At 47.7% G+C, this 14,020-nt stretch overlaps 1 long non-coding RNA gene across 2 annotated transcripts in view; it reads right to left on the reverse strand.

Annotated features, from left to right (window-relative positions):
• Positions 1-548: 548 nt before the first annotated feature.
• LOC106896472 overlaps positions 549-14,020 on the reverse strand; it is a 36,360-nt gene continuing 22,888 nt past the window's right edge. For both annotated transcript variants that reach the window (XR_001413635.1, XR_001413636.1), the window contains exons 4-5: positions 5,839-5,937; positions 549-654 (exon numbers count right to left, since the gene is read on the reverse strand). This is a non-coding gene — a long non-coding RNA (uncharacterized LOC106896472). The remainder of the gene's footprint in view (positions 655-5,838; positions 5,938-14,020) is intronic.

Below are 14,020 nucleotides of genomic sequence, written 5' to 3' on the forward strand. Positions count from 1 at the left end.
TGTGAGGTGTTGCGGGGGGGGGGCGGCGCTGAGGCAAGCGCTGTGAGGGGGAAGGGGGCGGCGGCCCCGGCTCTGAGGGGAGGCGGCGGGCGCGGGCCCCCGCTGTGAGGGAGCCGTTCCCCCGCTGTGAGGGAGCCGTTCCCCGCAGCGGGGCGGATTGACCGAAAAGGCGGGCTCCGGTTTCTGTCAGCGGCTCCGGTGGGGCCGAGGCGTCCGAAAGGCGTTGGGCGGGCGAGCCCGGCCCCGCAGGTACCGCCCGGGGGGCTGTGGCGATCCCTGAGGCGATGGTACCGGCTGTGGCGATCCCTGAGGCGATGTCCCGGCCCAGCCGCTCCCGGCATCTCCCCAACGAGCGGGCGCATCGCCCTGCTCTGAGACCACCGCCCCCCCACACGCCTGCCAGGGTGGGGTTTTTTAAAAAAAAAAAAGAGATTTCTGGACTAATACCTGAAAACCGAAGCGTCTCGCTCCTGCTCCCTTAGGAGGGATGAGGCAGACAGCTGACAACCAGGTGCACAAGGGACACGCAGGGAGAGAGAAGCTGTATTGCCAGGTAAAGCTAATGCAAACGTTTATTTAAATTACCTACATAGTTTTAAGATACACATTGCAACTCCCAGTCCAGTCAGCGTATCGGCACTGCGTAGTTATCCACTGTGAGGCAAACATAAATGACAGAAATTCAGTTTTCTCATCAAATTCAATGTTATTTTTGCACCAAAAAAAACACACAGTGAACAGAATTTTGCTTTTACCTGGTTATTTCCCTTTAAGAAAACTAATATTTAGGTCTTTTCTTAGTCCAGTACAAAATGTTCCCTTTAATTAAATTAATTTACAGTATCTCCGCTCCCTTGGGACAGGTGCCTTGTTAAACCTTCTGGATACAGATCCCTCGCCTCCATCTAACCCTGGAATGGGGAAGAGCTTTACCTCCCACCTGCCCATGTCACCAAATTAATGATCAAATAAATGAAGCAAAGGGGTAATCTCCAGCTGCGAGTCAAAGAAAGGACTTGTGCAAAAAATCCCAATGGGAAGAATCCTAATCTGGGAAGTCCGGCGGTAGCTCTGGTTTGGGTTTTCTGTGTGTTTGTTGAGCAGAGGTGATAAACAAGATGCCAAGTTTTGGGAATTTGTTGGAGACAAGGACAGTGGCATAGAGTGCACCCTCAGCAAGTTTGCCAACGACACCAAGCTGTGTGGCACAGTTGACATGCTGGAGGGAAGGGATGCCATCCAGAGGGACCTGGACAGGCTGGAGAGGTGGGTTTGTGCCAACCTCATGAAGTTCAACCAAGCCAAGTGCAGGATCCTGTACTTGGGACATGGCAATCCCAGGTACAGGCTGGGCAGAGAGTGACTGGAGAGCAGCCCTGAGGAGAAGGACTTGGGGGTGTTGGTGGATGAGAAGCTCAACATGAGCCAGCAGTGTGCACTGGCAGCCCAGAAAGCCAACCATATCCTGGGCTGCATCAAGGGAAGTGTGGCCAGCAGGTTGTAGGGGGTGATTCTACCCCTCTGCTCTGCTCTGGTGAGACCCCACCTGGAGCTCTGTGTCCAGCTCTGGAGTCCTCAGCACAGGAAGGACATGGACCTGTTGGAACGGGTACAGTGGAGGCCATGAAGATGATCAGAGGGATGGAGCCCCTTTTCTGTGAGGACAGGCAGAGAGAGTGGGGGGGGTCAGCCTGGAGAAGAGAAGGCTCCGGTGAGTCCTTAGAGCCCCTTCCAGTCCCTCAAGGGGCTCCAGGAGAGATGGGGAGGGACTCTGGATCAGGGAGGGGAGCCCTAGGAGGAGGGGGAAGGGTTTGACACTGGAAGAGGGGAGATGGAGCTGAGATGTGGGGAAGAACTTGTTTGGTGTGAGGGTGGTGAGAGCCTGGCCCAGGTTGGCCAGAGAAGCTGTGGCTGCCCCATCCCTGGAGGGGTTCAAGGGCAGGTTGGAGGGGGCTTGGAGCAACCTGGTGTGGTGGGAGGTGTCCCTGCCCAGGGCAGGGGGGTTGGAACTTGATGATCTTTAAGGTCCCTTCCAACCCAAACCATTCTATGATTCTTTGAATTAAGCTTGGATCAGAGTGAGTGACTATGGCATCCATACCATCTACCACTGCAGCCCTCGTGTTTTGCTTTCACAAGAGAGTAGCATCACAGAAACCAGTGCAATGAGCACTTAAAAAATATCAGGAAGACCCAAAGTAGGGAAATCTTCCAGAAATATTCTGATCTAAATCTGTAGCCTCTCTGTCTCTTTCATTACTTCCAGCAGAAGTGCTTTCTGTAATTGCTTATCTTCTGTTGCCCTTTAGTCTTTTTAAACCACATCTACTGGAGGGGAACACATCGCCAGAATAATTCCCTAATTTTTCCTTCAGCAACTTATTAGCATAGCAAATCACTGACTCCGCACACAGCTACAGCACCAAGCAGGAATAATAGTTCCACCTACAAGAAAATATTCTCAGAACTGATGTCAACTGCTTTATAAATGTGCCCATATCATTCCTAAGAAAAGAGATTTCAAGACACAGGTCTGTGAAAGAGAGGGAGGATCTGATGCTTCCAGTAACAGAGCTGAGAAGTCAAAGGGAATGAGATAACAGAGAAAGACTGGCTTCTGAATAGGAAGAGAGGAGCCACAGGGTCTAAATATTGTTCACCCTGGAGAAGAGAAGGCTCCGGGGAGACCTTAGAGCTCCTTCCAGTCCCTCAAGGGGCTCCAGGAGAGATGGGGAGGGACTCTGGATCAGGGAGGGGAGCCCTAGGAGGAGGGGGAACGATCTTAAACTGAAAGAGGGGAGATGGAGCTGAGATGTGGGGAAGAACTTGTTTGGTGTGAGGGTGGTGAGAGCCTGGCCCAGGTTGGCCCGAGAAGCTGTGGCTGCCCCATCCCTGGAGGGGTTCAAGGGCAGGTTGGAGGGGGCTTGGAGCAACCTGGTGTGGTGGGAGGTGTCCCTGCCCAGGGCAGGGGGTGGCACTGGGGGACTTTCAGGTCCCTTCCCACCAAAACCATTCTTGATTCTATGATTTAGTCATTTATGTCCAATCCAGAAGTTGTGTCAGTAACCTGGGAGGAGACCAGAGCGATGGCACAGGATCCGTGTCCCACCCTGCCCTGTTTGGCCATGGCCAAGAGCAGGTCCTTCAGCATGGGCAGGCATGTACAGAAGGTTCCCCTAGATAGAAAGGTCCCCCAAGTCCTGTGGCAGCTGACATCACCCATGGCTTTAGGACCTCTTGGGCACGTGTGGTCCCCAAGTCTTTACGTGACACAGGCAGGCTCCGTGCACGTTGTACCAATCTGAGCTGGTGCCTCCTGCTTGAGAGGGGACAACTTGGGATTCAAGTCCCTGGGGCAGAGGAGAGGACTGAAAAGCCAACATCCTCGTTCTCCGCCGATGGCAGCCTCCCCTGCCTTCTGCGAGGAGCCAGCTCCTGCTGGAACAGAAGGGGAGAGCTCTGACACCCAGGCACCATCCGTTCCCGCATCCCGGCTGCTCGGGCTTCCGTACAGATCAAGCACCCAACCCCACAGAGCTGGGCAGTGCCTGTGTGGGAGCACAACTAGAGGCTTTTCAAGAATATCCACACAAATCACTTGTAGCATTTAAAATCTTCAAAGATTAGCTAAGGGCCGAGTTCCCCGGATCACCATCCCTGACCTCGGTCCAGGAATCCAACCCGAGTCCCATTTTGGTCACATCCAGCCCCTCAGCGCTAGAACCGCTCGGTCAAACATCTCTTTGGTGACCCAGGGAGGCAAAAAACTCACCTAAAACCTCAATCGGCTCTTTGTGGTTTGTGTGTTTGTGCTGCAAGCTGACATGGAGTTTGCACAGCAGCAAAGACAAAATTTGGCTGTAATAAACAAGATGATGTCTCTTAAATAGCCAGAATCCCTACAGGATGATATAAAAACACTCGGCCTTTTAAATCGTACATATACCATCAGATCATCTCCTAGATGGATTCTATTAAGTGTGACCATATAAAAAAATAAATATTGCTTACAATATTTGTTACCTAAGAAATATATGCCCGTGGAGAAAATATTCCAGTATAATCCTGTAAATGTGAGACACTAATTTTCTTCACACTTCAGCAGTCTAAAAGAACACAGGGTCTGCCATCCCTTCAGTAACTAATGAAAGGCACATCTATTTGTGTAGCCTGGGGAGTTTTGAAATAGATTTGGGTTGGGGTTTTTTTTTTTTGCAGAAGGAAAGGGAGATTTCTGTTTTGCTGGCTGTTTAATTTTAATCTTTGGCAAGAGCACCTTGAGCTGTGGATAACTGACTCGAGTTTGTCTAAATCTAAATAGATGTGTGCTTTACGACCCGTCTACCACCAGGGTTGTGTTTTAATGCCAGCATTACCCTTCATCTGAGCAGGGGCTGAAACTGGGGCTTGCTAACAGAGCTTCAGAGAAGAAATGAGGGATGGGGTGAGTAAAAACAGCTTTATTTTCCTGAAATCACCTGTTTTGGAGTGAGATGACCAGGCAACATGAAAAGAATCTGCATTTGGGGAATCTCAGAATTAATACCCGGGTTCTGGTTGTTTCAGTAATCGAAGCCGACAGAGACAAAACTTTTTGTGCTCTGTGGAGCTCTCAGAAATACGTATTTTGAAACCCCCAAACTCCCTCTGACACCGAGAAAAAAGAATGTGAAAGGCTGTGCAGAAACAAAGGGCCGGTGACACACGGCACGGAGTATCAGACCTACATCAAACGCTCCTGCCTGGAACAGGAAGCAACTGGCAGCCATTCCCACTTCCCCCTGCAGCAGATGGAAGTGTGGAAAAAAAAAAAAAACAAAGCCAGAGTCTTAGATGAAGTTAAAAGGTGTTTGGCCAAGAGATGATAAATGGTTTAAAATTGAAAGAGGGGAGATTTAGGTCAGATACCAGAAAGAACTTGTTTGGTGTGAGGGTGGTGAGAGCCTGGCCCAGGTTGCCCAGAGAAGTTGTGGCTGCCCCATCCCTGGAGGGGTTCAAGGGCAGGTTGGAGGGGGCTTGGAGCAACCTGGTGTGGTGGGAGGTATCCCTGCCCAGGGCAGGGGGTTGGAACAAGATGGTCTTTAAGGTCCCTTCCAACTCTAACCATTCTATGATGAGCCTTGCACTGTGGTCCCAGGAGACCACTGACCCCCAGCAGGATTTCATCCCATGGGATCAGAGACTCTTTGTGCAGAAGGTCTCACCCACCGTCCTCACAGAATTTTCAGCGAGAGCAACAGCCCAACAAATGACACTGAGAAGGAAGGGCGTTAACAAGGTGTTAGCACTGTGCTCCCAGGAGACCACTGACCCCAGCAGGATTTCATCCCATGGGATCAGAGACTCTTTGTGCAGAAGGTCTCACCCACCGTCCTCACAGAATTTTCAGCGAGAGCACCAGCCCAACAAATGACACTGAGAAGGAAGGGCGTTAACAAGGTGTCAGAGCAGTGTTTGGGTAGCAACAAGCAAAAAGCACTTTTAAGTAGAATAATCACATCCCCTCTCTAACCAGCGTTTCCTCCTACCCTTAGCAGCGAACAAAAAGCACTTTTAAGTAGAATAATCACATCCCCTCTCTAACCAGCGTTTCCTCCTACCCTAAACCTTTTCAACCACTGCCTGATGCTTTCTCCTGTTTACTTTTTCAAAACAGGTAGCTGAGTGAGAGTCCTTAATCCACCAACCAGATGCACACACCTCAGTCCAGAATTGTGTCTGTTCAACAAAACCCACCCATTATTAAAGGAAGAAAGTCGTGCGTCAAACTACAATTGCAGTTTTGAAAGAGAGGACGTATTTATGCAGCTGATAATTTGGCAACAATGCCCATCTCACCGTTTTCCTCTGGAGAGGCGCGACGGGAGCTCTCATGATTTCGTGCCATCACGATACCGCCTCGACTGGAATCACGCACCTCTGGCACAGGGGGGTCGCCTGTCGGAGAGCAAACAGCACTCGGTTGGAAACAAAGAACAATCAGCATAATTGTCCCTTCTGCTTTGCCAACCTTACAGAATTAGTGGGCTCTTTGGGGACAAAAAGATCCTATTTCTATCAGGATCTATTTCAGGGATTTCTATCGGCACTAAACCAAACTAGAAAACCAGCTTTGGGTATTTCCCCATTCAATTACACCAGGACCAGCGTAGCTGGGTTTTTAAGATTTGAAGATCAAGATCTTGATCTCTTAAGATCAAGATCACCGTTAATGACTGCAGATGGCAATCAGACAAATGTTCATTTGGGGTAGGAAAAGCTGCATCTTTTCCTACAGCTCCAGCACAGCTCTTTACAGGCTGCACTCAGTGCCTACTGTAACAATTCTGGATTACATGTGATGTTTATGGTCCCAAATAAAGATAAAGATACACTGAGAGCAGCTGAAAACTGCATTTCCAGTTTGGCTGTGGCCATTCATTAAAATTCCAGCACATTATCCTTTGTAATTTATGTTCTGGCATTCTGGAAGGATACTATATATGGACTGGTGCTTTGCTGTGATGGTCTCAAGACACATGCAGGACCAGACTCATTGGCAGACAACTAGTGTAGTTGGAAATATAAAAAAAAAAAAATAGGAAAGCTTTTCTGTTGTTTAATCCTTTGCTACTTCTGCAGAGCTCAGACCAAGTTTGCCATTAAAGGCGATGTGCACCCCAAAAACTTGCCTCACAGTTCTAATTCCTCCAATCAGTTCAAGACAAGACATGACTTCTACTAATAAATCTTGTCCAAACTGAAGTGCCAGAAAAAGACGACCAGTTTCTGTGTTATTTTCTGCCTTATCCCTTGAGAGAATAAGTAAATTAGCATGTTTAGCCTAAAGAAAAGATGACGACACCAACCTTCACGTATGCATAGGGCAACAGGAGACGCAGGAGCTGTTTGTTCTCCACGACCACAGTGAACAGGACAAGGGCTTAAAGTGCAGCAAGGATGGTTCTGATCGGAAATTAGCAATAATTTGCTAATTGCAAGGATGGTTAAGCATTGAAATGGACTGTGTGTAAAGACTGCGATGTCACCATCCATGGAGACCTGTAAGAACAGCAAGCGTTTGTCATTAAAGAAAATAGACACTGTTGGGCCTGATTTTGGGGAGTGGAGTAATGACTTGGAGATTCCCTGTGAAATTCCCAGCAGGCCTTAGGAATCGCAGCAGCAGCATTTTGCACAAGACCTGCTGCAAACTACTATTTTCTAGATCAGCACGTCTTAAGATTTTCAGGTATACCGAAAATTATTAACTCTAAAAATTTCTCCCAGATGATCCCAGATCTTCTCATTAAAACATTGAACTGGGGACACTGTGAGTTTGATGGAAAAGATACGTGTTCTTTTGTGCGTGTGTGGAATGGAAACAATTTGGGGCAGACACCTGAGGAGTCTGTAAGGAAGATAAACATTGCTCGTCTCCACAGCCAGACTTGGGAAATCTTCAGAAAAATACCAGTTCTAAGGCAGTGATAAGTATTTCACAAGCCAACAAAATAAGTACGGCCACCTAAAGTAAAACTGTCACAAGTTTGATATGTTGATTTAATAACCTGTATTTTTAAAAGTACCGTTTTAGTTATAGTCATTTTTATGAAAGGAAACAGCTTTGGTTCACTCAATTTGTTTCTGTCAAATACACTGTAACTTGTAGCGGTGATGGAATAAATGATATTTAGTGAAACTGCTAAAATAGTCCCGTGGATTGCATTACCCCAGCAGTGCTAAGAGAATGTGGCAGGTTCTTTTCCAGCAGAGCATGTCTCCTCTGCAACTCGTACAATAAATCAGTGCACAATTATTTTTTTATTGCTTGCCTGCACCAAAGCCCAAAGCACCGTAGGAGCGCGCTGCTCTGAGCACTGTGTGAACTGAGCAGCAGCACCGATGAAGGGGAAACACCACAGCAGCTTTTTCTGGACATAAAAGCACCAAAACGGTTCCTTCCCTGTATTTCTGGGGTTTGGTTTATGATACTGAATCCACAGAAATCAGTCCCACCGTCCTCAGTGGGGGAAAGACCTGGCCTTCAGCAGTTGGTGTAGATGGAGCTGATGATCTCAAGTGAGATCTAGCAAACATCCAGGTCCACGAGGTCTGGAGATCCCTCAGCTCCCACTGAACCCAGTGACAGTGACAGGAACTGCCACGTTGTGCCGAAGCCAATCTCACAGCAGGAGGAGTGGAAACGCCTCCTGTTTGAAAATTGCTCGGAGTCAAAGCAGCACAAAGAGCAGAGAGGATGCTTCCACCCAGAGCACAGACACAACCGCTGCCGAATCCCGTGTGAGAGTGTTTTAGAAGCATGATTCCTATCTCTAGTGGGATCTTCCGGCTCCGATCCACCATCCCAAGAGGGCGGCATTATCATGAACCACAGCAAAGCTCCAAATCCTTTTTTCATGACATTCCTAAACTGTTTGCTCCACCCCAATTCATTTTAGGAAACTGATAAGACAGCTGTGAAAATACACCCTGGAAAGCACTCTCATATTACAAACCAGCTGGCAGAATTTGCACTTTTTTTTTTTTTTTCTTCCTTCTCCCAAGGGAATAAAGATTGTTGTTTATTCCCCTTTTCAAAAAGCACATGAACCCAAATGTAACCTGCTCTTTGTTAACCCAAGGGGGATAGTTAAGTAGGTGTGTACCCATGGAACATTTTGGCTTGCAATAACCAGCAAAGCAGCTGCCCCCGACACACGTGTGGGCTGTCCTCTAAAGATTTGCTGATTATGAAAGGGCGTGTGGGTCTTTCCTTTCACGAAAATGCTCATCGTTTTCACTGTTCCTCCTCAGTGTCTCCTGTAACCATCACTACATCTCTCATTTGGTGCCTTCCCCTCATCAGGTGATGGCTATAAAAATCTGCAAAGCTGAAGACGCTGGGGTGTCTTCACCCCAGTGCATCACCGAGAACACCTAATGGCTATTTTTTTTCCAGAATCGTGTTATCTTAAAGGCAAGAACATGATCCTGCTTGGCCTGTTACGCTGTGTTCTGTTTGTACACCCTTCCTACAGCCATTATTTTACTGAAAACTTCTCCCTTACGCTCCCCTGAGCCGCTGTTGTTGTTTTACACCCCGGAGCCGCCCGCGGTTCGGTGACAGATCCCCCTGTAGAGCCGTTAGCACTCTGCCACGCGGCACAGGAATCCACATCTCCGGGATAAATGACACTACAGACACACTCGAGCTGAATTTACCAAGTGAAAAATGCTGCTTTGATGCCGCAACGCCTTTTTAACGGTTTCCTTCCTCCAGCTGATCCCAGCCGGCTGCCGGCAGCTCTTACCCCAACCCCTACCTCTTTCTCACCTCTCCTTTTCACACCCATTCCTAACAGCAGCCCACACACCAGAGAGTCTTTTCTTCCTCTTGGGCCAGACAAGATGCCCACAGGTTCGACCTGCACCTGAGAAATAAAGTTTGGTAACGGACTCACCACTCAACCAGGGAACCCCGCAGAGGTACAGATGCTTCTGCTACCCCCAGACTCGCTGTGTGTGTGCTCCTGGCAAAGGATCCCAGGAACATCTCCAAATTATCTCCAAAACCCAACTTGGGTTGCATAGGGAAGAGGGTGGCCAGCAGGTCAAGGGAAGTCATTCTCCCCCTCTGCTCTGCACTGGGGAGGCCACAACTGGAATCCTGCGTCCAGTTCTGGGCTCCCCAGTTCAAGAGGGACAGGGAATTGCTGAAAAGAGTCCAGGGAAGGGCAACAAAGATGATTCAAGGATTGGAGCATCTCCCTGATGAGGAGAGACTGAGAACGCTGGGACTCTTTAGTCTGGAGAAGAGAAGGCTGAGGGGAGACCTTATTAATGCTGACAAGTATCTCAAGGGAAGGTTGAAGGAGGAGGGAGCCAGACTCTTTTCAGTGGTTCCCAGTGAGAGGACAAGGGGCAACGGGCACAAGTTGGAACAGAAGAGGTTCCACTCAAATATGAGGAGAAACTTCTTCCCAGTGAGGGTGGCAGAGCCCTGGAACAGGCTGCCCAGGGAGGGTGTGGAGTCCCCTTCTCTGGAGATTTTCAAGACCCGCCTGGATGCTCCTGAGTAACATGCTCTGACAAGCTCTGGGCAATCCTGCTTCAGCAGGGGAGTTGGACTAGATGATCTCTATGGTCCCTTCCAACTCTAAAATTCAGTGAAATTCAGTGAAAAATTATCTGCATTAAAATGGGATGGGCAGGATGGGAAGGGCTCTCTGCCACAGCTTTCAGTCCCTTTCAATACTACTTTAGCCAGGAGCAGAGTGAGTGAGATGTCCGCCTAAAGTAAATGTATCCCTTAGGATGCAAAAAAATAGGGAATGCAGTTTCTACACCACTGTGTCACCTCGCAGGGACCCTGAGAAAAGGGCATTTGGGGGCTGGGTACTGACCTGGAAGACGTGCTAGAGATGCTCTGCTGCCTGTCCCTAGGAAGGAGTTCCATGTGTGAATCCCTCTGGGAATATTATTGCTTCCCTCAGCATCCCATCCTTGTTGCTTTTGAAATGTGCAAAGGATTGTGAATGAAGGGAGCCAGACACAGCGTGGCTGTGCACATCGGGCCTCTCTGAAGCTTTTGGGAGGGTTTCTTCTCAGGAAGAGGGTGATTTGATAGAACAAACCACTCTCCACACAACCAATTATTGCCTGAGTGCTCCAGAACGAGCCAAAACCTGGGTAATTCAGAACCTCACTTGAGACCTACAACTCGTGCCTATAGCTGTGTCATGCCAACCCTGCCATCATGAATATCTGTTGTGTAACATGAGATACTTTGCAGTTAATTTTTTTTTTTTTTTTTTAAGGTAAGTCATATTTGAACAGAATCAAAAATAAGCAAGAGCTAAAATATCTGCAGTGCTGGGGCTGTGCCAAACACCCACAGATTCTGTACCCTGTACTCAAGTCTTGTCAAGTAGCTCCGCACACATCTTTATTCTAATCATTTACTTTCATTTCATGCCTAACAGAGAATTGTCCTGATTACTCAAGCAAAGCACAGCAAGAGAAGTGCAGCAAACACTGGGTCAGCTTTGGGCGCTCGGTGCTGCTCTCAGTTCTCTATCCTCCACAACGCTCTCGGGTTGAAATATTTAGGTGTATGTGCAATGAGACACACAGCTCCTGCCTCTTCTTCCACAAAGCCTTTTAAATAAGTAATCAGGTAACTCTAAGCAGAGAGGGGGTAAGAAAACTGTTAGAGGTTATAGCACAACTAGTACCACTGAGAAAGGCCAGTCACGGAATGATTTCGGGTTGGAAGGGACCTCTGGAGATCATCCAGTCCAACCCCCTGCCAGAGCAGGGCCACCCAGAGCAGGTCCCACAGGAACTTGTCCAGGTGGGGTTTGAATGTCTCCAGAGAAGGAGACTCCACCACCTCCCTGGGCAGCCTCTGCCAGGGCTCTGCCACCCTCACAGGAAAGAAGTTCCTCCTCATGTTTAGGCAAGTTTGTGCCCATTTCCTCTTGTCCTGTCCCTGGGCACCACTGAAAAAAGACCAGCCCCATCCTCCTGACACCCACCCTTGAAGTATTTATAGACATTGATCAGATCCTCCCTCAGCCTTCTCTTCTCCAGACTAAAATGCCCTAAGTCCCTCAGCCTCTCCTCATAAGGGAGATGCTCCAGGCCCCTCATCATTTTGTAGCCCTTTGATGTCCCCTCTCCAGCAGTTCCCTGTCCTTCATGAACCAGGGAGCTCAGAACTGGACCCAGTGCTCCAGATGCAGTAATTCTTTCTGGCAACACAATTCAGTCCAGGGTTTTCAACCCATGACCATTTACTGTCCATACACCAAGGTATCACAGAAGATACCTTAGAACATGCTTTTACATGGACGAGCTCAGTGGCTTTGGCAACCCCATAACAGGCACCAGGTCTACAGACGGGTCCACGCAGCAGTCTACTACCATGGCATCTCTCAAGGGACCAGCATCACCACTGGAACATTTCTGAAGTCTTTATAAAAAGAATTCAAAAATCACTGCTCTAATCAGGACGGGTACATCCTGGAGGAGACCCTGTCCAACGAAATAAAGGTTTCAGGAAACTTAAGCATTAAGAAATGCTTGTGTGTTGTGAAGAACTGAAGTCAGTCTTTTATTCACGCTATAAAAAATTGAGTGATTCACCAGTTATTTACATGCCATTTTCAAGCACATGAAAGACAAAAAAAAACCCCAAAAAACACATAGCTCCAACAGAGTGCTGTGATCAAGGGTGATCACTGCACCCGTGACAAGTGCTGCTACGCTGGATGTTCTGAAGGCATTCGAGAGGAAGTGCTCTGGCAGAGCCAGGCTGGCAGTATGAAGGGAAAAAAGGAAAAAGGAAAAAAAGATGGCAAAAGAAAAAGGAAAAAAAGGTGGCAAAAAAAACCCTTAAAACACCATAAACAATGACAACACTATTTGATAGCTCTCACCACAGCCGTGGGGACACCTGATGGTTGGACCTGACACAGCTGAAGCTGGTTTTTTTTCCTGGGAACTTCCTAAAAATCTTTCCTAAAATAAAACACTCTAAACTCATGACAATACAGTAACGCAATACTCTTTATGCAATGCCCTGAATGCACTGTGGCAGAAGTGACTTTGCCCAAAGACATCATCAGAAGCTAAAGGAAAGAGACTGGCTGCTCTAGAAAGAGTGCATTCATGCCAGCCAGGTTTTCTCCTCCCCTGTGAAAGGGCACAGTGCAAACTGCATCCCTCGAGGAGGCTCTGCAAGCAGAGTTGCTGTTTGTATCCATTCCAGTTTGGAATTAAGAATGTTTCTGTACTCACTCACCATAGCAGAAGGTCACTGTGGTTTTTCAACTTCTTCCTTTGGTGCAAATATCAAACTCAACAACAACAGCCCTTCACAAGAAACATCAGTCAACTTCTTGCCTGAATTCATGACTTTCTTTAATAAATTTGTACTATTGAATAATCCTTCCTATTTAAGAAAGATTTTAGGGGCAGATATAGGAAGACAGACTTAAACCTTTTAAGAAGAAAGTCTTTTAAGAAGCAAAGAATTAGGTAGTGGAGGCAGCACAGCCCAAACGACAGCAACGACGCAGATACAGAGGAGAAACCAACACTTTCAGAAGTGCTCGGTATTTACCTTTTCAGCTCATGTCAACACAGAATATACATTTATTTCTTCCCCCAGAGGTAAGAACAAATCTTGAGAATGTAGACAGAAGACCAGGAGGGTACAGAGATCTGTAAGGCAGGGCTAACACACGTACACTCCACAGGTCTACAAAGACAGACCACAAGCACACAGTATTATTGAGAGTTTGCTTTGATTTTAAAGCCCATGAGACTCTAGGACACTTCTCCCTGAGGTGCAAAAATGCTCGCCCCACAGCATTCTGGCCTCAAATTTAGGAGGTATTTTTCAAAGAGGACTTGAATCCCGAGAATCACAGTAAATGACATGAGGAAACAACAGGGTGTAGCACAGAGGCAGCTGAGCAGAGCATAGAGACGTGGTAAAAGTCAGTTTTAAGCACACAGAGATGAAAATAATCCAAGGGAACAATTCCTCTTCCACCAAGGAACCTCCTGGTATGCAGAATGAAAAGATAACATCTTTTCTTTGTGACGTGCAGAATAAAGACACATCCCTTGACTGGGTGATGTGCGAAGGGAGAATAAACATCATTTCTTCAACTGCAGCTCAAACAGACAAGGAACACCCCTGACTAGTTTGGTCCAGTCAGAATCAGGAGAAAGATGGGAAAAAAAACCAGCCTGTTTTTCCTGGAGATTCACTTTGCCCCCACTCCCAATTACACTCACTTTTACAGGAGGCAGAAACCAAGACCAAGGAGACCAAGGCAAGGTCAAACAGGAAATTTATAAACCACCCGTTTTAGGGAAAAGTTGAGGACTCCTGTCACTGCAGAGCAGCAGGACCCGTGGCTGATAAAGGTCACCCTGAACTGGTCATGACAAGTCTTTACATCCAGAGATCTGAGAGTGTAACCCCACTGTAACGCACACGTTCTTCTCTGGACAGTACTCTACG

Source organism: Calidris pugnax, unplaced genomic scaffold (genome assembly GCF_001431845.1).
Source record: "Calidris pugnax isolate Ruff unplaced genomic scaffold, ASM143184v1 scaffold167, whole genome shotgun sequence".
Classification (NCBI taxonomy): domain Eukaryota; kingdom Metazoa; phylum Chordata; class Aves; order Charadriiformes; family Scolopacidae; genus Calidris; species Calidris pugnax.